At 40.0% G+C, this 13,565-nt stretch overlaps 1 protein-coding gene across 6 annotated transcripts in view; it reads left to right on the top strand.

Moving 5' to 3' along the window:
- Window positions 1-13,565, top strand: part of SRPK2 (SRSF protein kinase 2) — a 244,718-nt gene that overhangs the window by 149,337 nt on the left and 81,816 nt on the right. The gene's annotated exons all lie outside the window — the stretch shown is intronic.

Genomic DNA, 13,565 nt, shown 5'->3' with positions numbered 1-13,565 from the left:
TTATTTGTATCAGCCATTCTTTGCTTATGTCTATTCATATTTGTTTGCCTGTGCAGTTGACCCTTGAACGACACGGGTTTGAACTGCACAGGTCCCCTTGCACGGATTTTTTCTTTATAAGTACAGTACAGTACTGTAAGTGTATGTTCCTTACAATTTTATTAATATTTTTGTCCCAGCTTTCTTTCTTGTAAGAATACAATATATAATGTATATAACATACAAAGTATGTGTTAATCGACTGTTTATAAGGAAGGCATCTGGTCAGCAGCAGTTAAGTGTTTGGGGAGTCAGAAATTACATGCAGATTTTTGACTGCATGGAGGTTGGTGCTGTCCCTGTCACTCACAGTGTTAGGGGTCAGCTGTGTTTGAATCATAAGCACACTTGAGTGCATTACTGGTAGACATCTGGTAGAGGTGGCGGTGACTCCTTCAGCAGTGACTCCTAACCGTGAGTGTGTACCAGTCTCCTAGTGACTCGTGTCCAGGACACATTCCAGACCTACTGAGTCACAGTCTCCTGGTTCTGGGCTTTGGTTTTTTGGAAAAACTTCCTGTGATTTTGGTCTATAGTCCTCTTTAAGAACTATTGTGTTATAGCTTCTAAAATAAAAGTAGATTAAATATTGCATGGCATTTATATCTTACCAGAAATAAATTCCACATTCTTCATTCAAGGGTGTCAAAATCTGGTCCTAACCTTTCTTTATAGAATTTCTGCCAATATTCTCCTGTGGGTCCCTTATGTGTCAGCAAAACTGAACAGGCCCTTTCCTGCTGCCGTACCTGTGCTCATTCATGCAGTTCCCTACCCTGAAAATCCTTTCCGGGCTCCTGGGTGCCTCAATGGGTTAATTGTCCGCCCTCGGCTCTGCAGGGAGCCTGCTTCTCCCTCTGCCTCTGCCTCTCTGTCTCTCATGAATAAATAAATAAAATCTTGAAAGAAAGGAAGGAAGGAAGGAAAATCCTTTCCCTCGCTACCACTTGTTCTTCCTCATAGGTGAGCCTTAGTTGTCACTCCTTTCTCTTAAGCATTCCTTGGGACTTAACTGGCCAGAGAGAACATTGTTGCCTTTCTGTGTATTTTGTTCTTGTCATTGTATCCCCTGGACCTTATTAACAGTATTGGAAACTGTATTGCTTGAATATGTTGTGAGTTAATTAAGGAAATAATCTTTTCAAACCAGTGTATGCCTTGTTTTATGTTATTTTTATACCTGTCTGATATAATCTGTTAGTCTCCTAGTTCCATGAATGGAGATACATGTTTTACTCATTTTAGCAATAAAATAGAGTTCAGTAAATATTTCTTGAATACATAAATGGGGTACCTTCTCAGTACTCGGGAAATCAAGCAGAACTTGGAACTGTGGGGTAGAATCACAAAATTTATGACACAGGGAAGGGGAGAGAATATCCCAGTCTCTGCGTTCTGTTTGATTTGAGTTGGTGAGATGCTCAGACTGGTAGAGTACTTTAGTCCCTGCCCTGTCAGAGCTGGGAGCTTGATGTTTTTCAGGATAGTCTTCAGTTATTCGATAAACTCACACTGAAATGGGACGGTGTTGTCTGCGAATGCGCGAGAGAGTCATTTGTAGTATTTTCCCCCATGGGTGCTAGTCTTAGCACCACTGTATGTTTTGAATTTCTGTTCCACCTTAGGTAAGACTCGTCCTGTGTTCAGCTCTGAAGCTTTGGTTTTCTCCCCTGTAAAGTACTGCCCTCGCGAGGTAGCGCGGCGTCTCACACTAGGCGGCGAAGGTCAGGACTGAGTGCTGTGTGTGCTAATGTCAGTGACCTAGGCGTTTGCACTGTTTATACTTGGTAGTGAAGAGCCCTGGACCGTAACCAGCTGGAGTATGACGGGAGCTTGTGTTAAGAGCATTTCACAGGGGAGAACTCAATGGCAGCAATGATGGTCTTCTTTTTTTTTCAGGTAGTTTTATTAATGTGTGATTTACATAAAGGAAACATGTCCCAGTTTGAGGTGTACAATTCAGGGAGTTGGGACCATTGTACACGTACATGGTGTCATCAGAATCACAGTCATGAGGTACTGCGCATCGCCACCAGTCGTTTCCTGTGCCCCTTTGCAGCCAGCACCACCCCCAGCCCTGGCAGCCGTTGGTCTGCTTTCCGTCGCCGTAGTTCTGCCTTTTTTTAAAACGGGGTCATGTGCTTTGTAGTCATTGGTGTTTGACTTTCTCACTTAGCACTTTTCTCGCTCAGCACATGCTTTTGGGTTCGTGTTTTTGTACTTATTGTTGATTGTCTTCTTATTGCTGAGTAGTTATTCCGTTGTTTAGCCACAGTTTATCTTTTCTGCCATCATCTTTTGGAGAACATGAAACTGGCACATTATTTGTCTAAGGATTTACTTGACACCTATATCCAAAGTGCACATGAACATGATTTTTCTTGTTTAAAGGGTCATTAAAGTAATGCAGAAAATTAGAACAAAAGACTTGTATGTAATGTTTATGGTGGTGACATGTGCATGCAGTGGTGTTTCTTAAAGTGCGGACCTTGAACCACATGCATCAGAGTCTGGGGAAGGGGCTGGGGGGCGGGGGAGTGCGGTTCTTACCAAACATGCAGCTTCCTGGGCCTTGTCTCCGTGTGTCACACTCTGATTGGGGGAGTCTGAATGTGGTAAGTGGGTATCAGTACCAGAGAGAACTCATCCTGGTGGGTGTGCTTATGTATTTTTTTTCTTTAGCCAGTTACACAACTGAAAATGCCTTTGCTGGCTTCTAACACTTCAGTGATCTCACACTACTGTTGTTGACAAATTGGCGTTCTTTCTTTTGAGAGGTCTGGTGACAGTGTGATTGTCGTTCTGTGTGGGAAATCTGGCTGTTTTCCCTACTTTTTTCTCTTTGCTTTGGGGTTCTTCAGTTTTACTCTATTGGGGTTTTCTTTTTATCTGGTGTACTTTGTGCTTTCTGAATCTGAGAAGTTAGGTTTTTTATCAATTCTGGAGAGTTCTCAGCTATTATTTCTTCTAATAGTGACTCTCCTCCATTTTCTCCCTTTTTTTGCAACCCAAATATTAGATAAGTTAGACCTTCTCACCCTCTACTCCAGGTCCTAACCTTTCTTTCATATTTTCAGTCTCTTTATCTTTCCTGTGATCTATGCTAGGTGATTTCTTCAGATCCGTCTCCCAGTCTACTTGTAGTCTAATCAGTTCAACGAATTTTAAGTCTTATTTTTTTCTGCTCATGCTTTATTTCCTTTGTTTCTATCGACATTATGGACATCTTATTTTATATTCTATATACCACAACACTAGTGTTTGAAATCTCTTTTTGTTGATTATTTCTTTTGGCTTGCTCATAGGATGTTGTTTCCTTGTTTAAGTGATGATTTGGAAAAAAAATTGTTAAATTACATTTCCACAGTCTTAATCACTGAGAATCCCAAGGAGCCCTGATTGAGGGTACATTGCTCCCAAGAGGATTTGTTTTTACTTCTTAGGAGTCCTGGGATGACAATGACCCAGAAGCACTCCATATTTCTTGGCTTGGGAGGTTTCCAGGACGGGGCAGGTGTGATGATAAATTCAGATGCTAACTCTGGGTGCGGGGAAGCATGAGATCACGAATTCTTAGGGAGGACTTGCCCTTCCACACTAATCTGAAGAAGTACGAGATATGGGATCCCAAGTCCATCTCACTGGCTGGTCCTGGGTGCTTGGTTCCACTTCTTCTGGTCTTACATCATCCAAGAGCCTGTCCTTGGATATCCGGTCACTTAGTTGGAATCCTAACCTACTCTCACTTTATTCTGGAGCCTCTCCCCCTGGGATTGGATTTGGTGCTTGCAGAATCTCTTGTTTCCTTGGAAATTGTTTTTCTGATGGCTTCTTCAGGTATCCACCAGTCTCTGAGAATGGCCACTGCTACAAGAATAATATTTATGTGCTTTAACATCTTTGAAGAACTGTATATACAATTCCTACAATAAGGTTGGTATTAGAGCTAATTGAAACAACTGCCTTCAAAAAAAAAAAAACAACTGCCTTCAGAAATAAAGCTGTTTATTTAAAATTTAAGAAAATGGATGAATGAAACTATGAAGTTTCAGAGAGGCAGAATGTATTGGAGAGGACCAATAAATCTTCAGGTGATCAAAATTCTGTGCCAGCAATTGTGAATTTTTTCCCCTCTGAGGGATAATCATTTTTAATATGGGAACAGTTTTGATATGTAAAGCCCATTGTGTGGAAACTAGTATGTAAAGCCCATTGTGTGGAACCCTACCTAGCTCACAAGGTCTTCGAGGACTGGGCTTACCTTTGTACTTGTCAAAAAAGACCTAGTTAGAGTAAGTCATGTGTTAATGGAGAAGATTTATTAAGCAATTTGCTTACTCGTTAAATTTTAAAAATTCATGTTGGACATCATTCTCTTCAAAGATGATTATAACAGCACTACAGCCCCTTTCTCTGTCTTATTGTCTTGTAGAAATATGTGATCATTAACAACAGAGATCCTGGTGAAACTTTCCTAAATTTCTTAACTCATCTTGACTATGAAATACAAGGGTTTAGAAGCAGAGGGGTTAAGAGGTGGGACTGATTCTGCCCTTTGCATTAGGACAGTCACAGATGAACAGAGAGGGCCAGAGGCCCGCTAACAGTGTTACGGGAGATGCATCAGGATATACGTCTTAGTCACAACTGGAGCCTGGAGGAGACGGGTTCACTGTCACCACACAGTCGGTGGGTAGGGAGGGGAGGATGCACTTTTACAGACTGCCTACCACCACATGCACAGTCACCACCCCAGCTGATTTATGTATCACCTCTTTCAGTTATCACCACACTCTGACTTTCCTTCGAGGCCCAGAGAACTTGTCACTGGCTTGAGTTCTTGTGGATTTTTAAGTGATAGAACTAGTATTCAAGCCTGACCACAGCCTTTCTACCGGAAAGCTGCATGGCATTTGGACTTTGACCTTTATCCTAACTCTCTGGTTCTAAATTAGAATTCTTTAGTACATTCTCCCTTGGTGAACTGGAGGGAATGGGGTGTCACAGGTGTGAACTACGTCCCCAGCATCTAGTTTCTCTTTCCTTATTTTCCTTTCCTGTCTTTATAAGTTAATACTTTATTTCAGTAGGCATGCCATGGTACTAAATTGAAAAAGTATGAAAGGAGGATAAGGAATTTTGGAAAAGTTTGTTCCTTTCCCTGATGAGCAGTCATTGAGTTCATTTCCCTGCAGAGAGCCGTCACTGTTAGTCTCTTGTTGCTCCATCCAGAGATATTAACACGAGGCACATGCTTCTTGACTCTGTAAACACATGGTGCTTGCCTTATACAAATGCTCTGCACCTTTGTGTTCATCAGTGGCATAGCCTCCCTATTAGTATACAGAGAACTACTTCATTATTTTTGTGTAACGCCTTTATTGAGAGAGAATTCACCTACTATAAAATTTACCCATTTAAGATGTACAATTCAGAGGTTTTCCAGTACACTTAGAGTTTTGCAACCCATCACCAACCATTTAATTTTAGAACATTTTCATCACCCTCGAAAGAAACTCTTACACTTGAGTAGTCATCCCCATTTCCTCCCATCCCCATAAGCAGCTGTTGATCTTCTGTCTATTCTGGGAATTATGTAGAAATGGAATCAGTCACCATGATCTCTAGTGACTGGCTTCTTGGATTTACCATAATGTTTTCAAAGATAATCTACGTTGTAGCCTCTATAAGTACTTCATTCCTTTTGATTGTTTTATTGCTGTTAATGGACATTTGGGTTGTTGTTCCTTTTGGCTATTATGAGTAATGATGCACTGAACATTTATTTACAAGTTATTGTTTTGATATATGTTTTAGTTTCTCTTTGTTGTTATATACCTAATAGTGGAATTGCTGGGTCATATGGTAACTCTCTTCAACATTTTGAGAAATTGCCTCCAGTTTTTCAAATGTTTTCAAAATGGCTGCACCGTTTTCCTTTCTCCTAAGCAGTGTATGAGGGTCAATGTCAGCACATCCTTGCCATCACATGCTATTATCTGTCCTGTTGATTATTACTGATTTGTGATTATTATCCTAGTAGTTGTGAAGTGGTATCTCATTGTGGTTTTGATATTCATTTTTCTAATGGTGGATGATGAATTTCTGGAGATTTATATAGTTTTAGATCTTAACATCTAGGTCTTTGACCTATTATGAGTTATTTTTTTTGTATGACATGAGTTAGGAGTCTACCTTTATTTTCCACGTGGATATTCAGTTGTCCCATCACTTTGTTGGGACTACCCTTGCTCAAAAGACTACCCTTGTTGAAAGATCCGTTGACTGGAATATGAGGGTTTATTTCTGGACCCTCAGTTCGCATTGATCTATATGTCCATCCTTATGTCCGTACCACGCTGTCTTGATTACTGTACCTTTGTAATGAGTTTTGAAATAAAGAAGTGTGAGTCTTCCAATTTTTGTTCTTTTTCAAGATTGTTTTGGCTATTCTCGGCCCTTGCGTTTCCATATGAATTTTAGGAATGGCTTGTCAATTTCCGCAAATAAGCTAGCTATTATTTTGCTAGTGATTGAATTGAATGTGTAGATCATTTGGGGGCATATTGTCATCTTAACAGTATTAAATCTCCAGTCCATGAATATGGGATGTCTTTCTGTTTATTTAGGTCTTCTTTAAATTCTTTCAATAATGTTTTTTAGTTTTTACTGTAGAAGTTTTGACATTATTTTGTTAAATTTATTCCTAAGTACTTTATTCTGTACTTTATTCTGGACTTTTCTTAATCTCATTTATCTCATTCTTTCTGGCAGAGTTGTGTTGTATGTGTGCCATAATCTGTCTATCAGGTGTTATTAATAAGTCCTCTCTTGATGCACATTTGGGTTCTAATATATTGCTCTTCGCAGACATTGGGACTGTATCAGTAAGGTGAATTCCGGTTAAGGAGGTGTGCTGAGCCAAAGGGTATTCAGACACTGGAATCATCTGTCAAATTTAAAATGAATATACACTCCATGTTTATAATTTTATAGCTTGTTTTTTAAACTTCTAGTAGTGGGCTGTATAGAAAAATACTCCAAATTCTTTTAGTTGATATTATTTATTTATTAAAAATAATGATATGCTGGAAGTAGTTCATGCTGTTAGAATATTGCCTATAGCAGTGTTATCCAATAGAACTTTCTGTGGTGATGGAAATGTTCTGGATCTGCACTGCCTAATACCATAGCCACCTGTTGTATGTGGCTGTTGAGTGCTTGAAATGAGGCTAGAGTGATTAAGAACTGAATTTTAAATTTTATTCAGTTTTAATTAATTTGGCTAGTGGCTGTTGAATTGTATAATTACAGTTGATTTTAGATTTAAAACTTGTAGGTAGAGGTTTGCAGAAGCCTTGTCCAAAGTGGTACATGTTGCATTATTTACTGAATAGCAATGAGGCAACCATGAGGAGTTATAGTAAGTTTCATCAACATATAGGTCTCAGTAAACAGTTCTTTACATTTCTCCTTGGCATTCTCACGTGCTTTGGAAAAGGCTGTAGCTACCAGCTGCTTGCTTATGACCTCTACTTCTATTTATAGCCCAAACCTTTATTTTTTAGCTGTAGATTTTATATACCAAGCAATCGACTGTATTCCTACACTGCTGGGTGTCCCATATGCCTCTCAAACTGAGATGAACTAAAAGAAAAGGTAGTTTTCTCTGGAAGCCCTTCCTCCTCCTCCTCCTAGCTCTGTTCTTTATCCAAATTAATGGTAATGCTATTTTACTACCAGAAATCTAGGAGGCGCAAAGACCCACCTCCAGCAATTGAATTACCAAGTTCTGAGTTCATGTTTTTATCCTCTCTTCTCTACCCATTCCACACATACCAATTCCGTATGTTCTTGTCAGAAAGCAAATCTCTTACATTTCAATGGCTCCTACTTGCTGTAAGGGTAGAGCCCAGACTCCTTAGAACATGCTGTGGGTCATTCCTCTGTGAGCTGATTACGGCAGAACCTCTTGCCTGTCTCCAGCCATGCCACTGCAAAGGCTCTTTTAGGCCCTTGTGCTTCTGGTCACCTTGTGTCCTGGGCCTTGGGCCTCCACCTGTCTGCTACCCCCACCCTCCACGCTTTGTTCTGGTCAGTCTCTTAAGATCACTCCCAGCATGTAGATGTTTCTGCCATTTCCCCCTCCATGAGAATACCTGAAGAGCATTGCTTGTGTTCATGTATTCATGTTGACATGCATTTCACCTCTCCTTGCTAAACTGTGCATCTCTCAGTGCTGGGCTCCTGGGAAACCTTTGCTGGGATGTGGTATGTGGTAGCACTCTTCTATTTGTGGGATCGGTGGATGTCTTTTTACATGCCTCTGAACTCTGGCTTAAAGTTTTCTGCCAGTCTTTCTTTTTCCGTTTCAGTAGTAATATTTCTCCCAGGTCCCACTAATGTTTTATAAAATATTCACAGTACCAGTAACTTAAGAAGTATGTAGCCCTGATATATGTTGTTAGGTGATCGAACAGTTAACTCCTTTCTTGTCTAAGATGTTAATAAGTTGGGAGGCAGGTCTATTTACTTCTTCACCAACTTTTAGGTGGCTGTGTTCCATATTCTAGAAAACAATGTAGTCTTAGAAAATAAGTCTAAATGTCTTTATGATTGTTTCTGTTAGAATTTGGAGCATACGTTTTTTGCTTTTTTTGTTTTTATTTGTTTTTTACCTGCCTATGCCCAAAAAAGAATTTGGCTTCCATTCTTGAATACCCAGCTTCTTAATTCCTCTGGCCATTTTAAATATTTAAAAAAACCCAGACCTCACTGTTGAGGCCAAAATCTGATAAATTAACATGAACTGCTCTATTACTTACTAAGAACTTACTTGGCAGCTGTATTCATTTTCTATTGCTGTGTAACAAATTACCACACACTTAGCAGCCTAAAACAATACCCATTTAGTAGCTCATAGTTCTGTAGGTCAGAAATTAGGGCTGCACAGCATGGCTGGATTCTCACTGGACTGAAATCAAGCTGTTGGCCAAGACTGCGGTTCTCTGTTGGGGCTCAGAGCACTCTTCCAAGATCATTGGTCATTGGCAGAACTCATTTCCTTGCATTGAATTCCTTGTTAGTCCTTCTAGCTGTTGGCTGGGCACTGTGCTCACTCCCAGAGGTCGCTAGAAATTCCTTGCTCTGTGGCCCTGATGGGTAGTTCCCAGCATGGATGTTTGCTTTCTTCTTGGCCAGCTGGAGCACGACTCTTTGACTTCTGTGAACAGCCACAGAAAGCCCTCTCCTTTTAAAAGGCTCATGTAATTAGGTCAAGCCCACCCAGCATAGCTGCCCAGTTGCCATGTAACATAATATCTTAAGAGTGGTGTCTTATTCACAGGATCTACCCACATTCAGAGCAATAGGGATTTCTGCAAGGGTGAGGGTCACTGGGGCTCAGTTTTAGAAGTTGGCCTACCACAGCAGACACTTAACATTCAGGTTTGATTTACACAAAGTTTGGAAGTTTTTTCATTAGGGAAGACTTACACATGAAATTGTTACGGGTTTTTTTCTCATTAGCTGTGCAGCTTTACCCAGTGTTACAGCAAGGCTTCTTGGATAAACTTTTGAGAGAAAGTATGTATTGATTAGTTCTGTCCTTAAGCAGAAATGGCAGATTGCATATTTCTCTGGCTGTTTACCATCAAGAATGAGAGAGTTGGAGGGAGGGAGGGAAGGAGTGAGTTTTAGATCGGGTGGTGGACATAGGGGGGAAAGAAAACAAAATTTGGCTTTATATGAATGTTCTAGGAGAAGTTCATTTTGAACTTTTTTTTAATATTTTGGTTAAAGTGAATGAATTAATTTCTTAAAATTAGTGTCAGTTGCCATTTAGGTTGATAATAAAGGAAAGGACTTCTTTTTCTGCCAAATGTGAAGTTTACTTGTCCTTTTCTCTGCTCAAAAGAAATAGCAGCTAGAAGGAAGTCGGGACTCCCGTTCGGTTGCCATAACAATGTGGGGCCTATGACGTGGGCATTTTGCTAGGGTTCACTTTTCCTCCCTTGTGGGGCAGAGCAAATGTACATGAAAAATACAATATGCAGTAGATAAGCATGGTAAAATCATCTTAGTATTATAATACTTAAGGAAAATTGTTTGTTTTTTAAACTGCATTTTTTGATCATCCTATTTGGAGTGGTGAGAATATTTAGGTGTCCTTTGTAGGGAAAAATGAATATAATTCTTTGTGAAAAATATAGATGATGAGTTGGAATTTTGTTTCTAAATTTTTTATTTAGTCGCTGGGGGGGTGCCTTGTTTATGTTATATGAGAACATGTTCTTTAAATTAGTTTACAGAACTACATACTACTTTTCATTGTAAATGTGGCTGGGCAGTTGTTAAGGAGACCATGTGTACAGATTTTCTAAATCTAAATGTAGGTATTTCTAATTTTTCTTGTAGGCGTATATTTTCTAAAGTAGACATTAAAAGATATAGTTGTGTGTGTGTGTGTGTGTGTGTGCTTTTGCTTTTTTTTTTTTTTTTAAACAGCTTTTTGAAGCTGCTCCATACCTGTTAACAGTGAATCCCCATTCCCCTTCCTTTTCTCTTCCCCTACAGCCAGCCTTCAGCAACCACTAATTTACTCTCTTCTCTGTACATTTGCCTGGTCTGGACATGTTTATGTCAAATGGAATCCTATACCATGATCTTTGATGGCTGGTATTTTTCATTTAGGATAATGTTTTCGGGGTCACCCATGTGGTAGCATATGTCAGTACTTCATTTCTTTTTATTGCTTAATAATATTACCACATTTTATTTTATTCATTTATCAGTCAGTGCACATTTTTTGTCTATTATGAATAATGCTGCTATGAATATTTTTGCACAAGACTGTGTTGGGGACATGTGTTTTCATTTCTTTTGGTATATACCTGGAAGTGGAATTGTTGGGTTTATGATAACTCTAAATTCAACCTTTTTAGGAACTGCCAGACTACAAAGCAGCTGGGCCATGTAACACTCGTGCTGCAAATTCAGGGTTCTAATTTCTTCAGGCTCCACAATACTTGTTATTATCTGTTTTGTTTGTTTGTTTATTTTTTAATTATACCCATCCTATTGGGTATGAAGCGTATCTCATTGTGGTTTTGATTTTCATTTCCCAAACAACTAGTGATGTTGAGCATCTTTTCATGTGCTTATTGGTCATTTACAGGTCATCTTTGGAAAATGTCTGTTCTAATCTTCCTGTTTTTAAGTTGGTTTGTCTCTTTATTGTCAAGGTTTTTTTGTCAAGGCAGGTGCATAATGACTGAGCCACTCGGGTGCCGCTGCTTCTAGTAATTATATGAAATAACTTCTTGATGGTTTTCATCGGGACTGATGAAAAGATTTTTTAAAAAAATCTGTTGATATATTTCATGAGTATGTATTTGGTGATACCAGCTGCTACCTCTGGATCTGTTAAATAGTTGAGATTTAACCAGGCTTTGTAGTACTGTAGAAGCCACGAGAAACCACTGTGAAGAAGGCAGCCTTAAAGGTGGTGTGGCTTGGTCCATACAGCTGCCCTAAGGCAAATTTACTTGTGTTTCTCCTGTGTGGAGGCAGTAACAAGGATGGATGGGATGAAACAGAATCATGATTGGGCCTCTAACATTGTTCTGAGCCTTACTATGATGAGTTGAGTGATTTAATAGTTGGTGATAATTGATGTGAGGCAAAAAAAATCACAGGGTGCCTGGGTGGCTCCGTCAGTTGAGCGTCTGCCTTCCGCTCAGGTCATGATCCCAGCGTCCTGGGATGGAGCCCCATGTCGGGCTCCCTGCTCCGCGGGGAGTCTGTTTCTCCCTCTGCTCCTCCTTGTACTCGTTTTTTTTTTCTCTCTCTCTCAAATAAATAAATAAAATCTTAAAAAAGGAAAGAAAAGAAAAATCCACAGTCATTGGGTGACCAGGAATCTGTCCTCTGGTGTTGGTGCTCTGAAGGGTCTAGAGTAGTGCTGTCCTGGAGAAATATCATGTGATCCTCATTTGTAATTCAAAGTGTTCTAGTAGCCATATTAAAAAAAAGTAAAAAGAATCAAGTGAGTTTAATTTTAATAATATAGTTCATTATATCCCAGGCATTATTGTTTTAACATGTGATAAATATAAAATTATTAATAAAATATTTTACATTTTCTGTATGAAATCTTGGAAATCCAGTATGTATTTTTACACTTATCTTGGTTTGGATTAGTCACATTTCAAGAACCTGCATGTGGCCAGCGGCTACTGATTAGACGACATAGTCCTAGATGCTTTGATACGATAGCCAGTTGAAATATTACATCAACATTACTCAACTTCCTTCATACTTCAAGGTACCCGACTCATCCCTTTAACCTGAGAGAACTGACTGGCTCTGGGGGAGCTTTCTGCCTGCCTGTTCAATGTGGTCCTCACTGGGGGGATGGGAGGTGCCTGTTCATTGAGACCAGAGGGTCTGAGATTTTGTTAAGCAATGTGGGCATCTCACCAAATGGGTAAGGAATGATTAAGAGAAACACATTGTGATGAAGGTATTTGAGCCTCTCAAATGAGAGAAAATGGGCCCATGAAAATTAGAATTTCTTTTCTCTTCTCACAAATACAATCTACTCCATAGAGATGAAGCTAAATACAGAAAATACCGTGAGAGCAGTGGATCTCAAATGGGCTTGACTTTGTCCCCAGGGGAATTTTGATGGTCACAGCTGGGAGTGGGGGATGGGATGTCACTGACATTAGTGGCTTGAGGCCAGGGCTACTGGTAACATCCTACAGAGGACAAAACATCCCCGGGTACAGCGAATTACCTGGCCAACTGTCAGAAGTGCAGAGCACCGTGGGGCCTGCCACTGGTAGAACAAGATCCTCCAGTTCTGTTCTGTTCATTACTTGTTCCATAGTTTCTATAGGGAATAGAACACGTTTTCTTTTAAATTTGGAGAATCTCCTTGCTTATTCATATAAAATTTCTAAGGAAGAAATAGCTAACTTTCAAAGCATTTGTGATGGAGCAGATTTGTCGGCTGCGTAGGTTCTGCACACGGTCCTGAAGAGTGAATGGGTCGCGTAGCCCATTCATCTTGCTAACCTTCCCTTTCTTCTGGAGAAGCCGTGAGACGATGTAGTCCTCTGCTGCCTCCCCTTCCTCGGACCTGTCTTTTGTCTGGGACCATTCAACTTGCAGGAAGAGCACTATGTTAGAAAGAGAAGGAGCATTTGCAAGGATGCTAGAAAAATGATCACACTTGCATAAGGTCTGTTGGATGTATTTTGTTTTTTTTTTGTTTTGTTTTGTTTTTAAAGGGGGGGTGCATTTATTTATTTATTTATTTATTTATTTATTAAAGATTTTATTTATTTATTTGACAGAGAGAGGCACCGCAAGAGAGGGAACACAAGCAGGGGGAGTGGGAGAGGGAGAAGCAGGCTCTCCGCGGAGCAGGGAGCCCGATGTGGGGCTCCATCCCAGGATCCTGGGACTGTGACCTGAGCCGAAGGCAGACGCTTAACGACTGAGCCACCCAGGCACCCCGT

Source organism: Phoca vitulina, unplaced genomic scaffold (assembly GCF_004348235.1).
Source record: "Phoca vitulina isolate PV1807 unplaced genomic scaffold, GSC_HSeal_1.0 scaffold4, whole genome shotgun sequence".
In the NCBI taxonomy this organism is placed as follows: domain Eukaryota; kingdom Metazoa; phylum Chordata; class Mammalia; order Carnivora; family Phocidae; genus Phoca; species Phoca vitulina.
The sequence above is the reverse complement of the archived record's forward strand: the minus strand, read 5'-3'. Positions and strand labels throughout refer to the sequence as shown.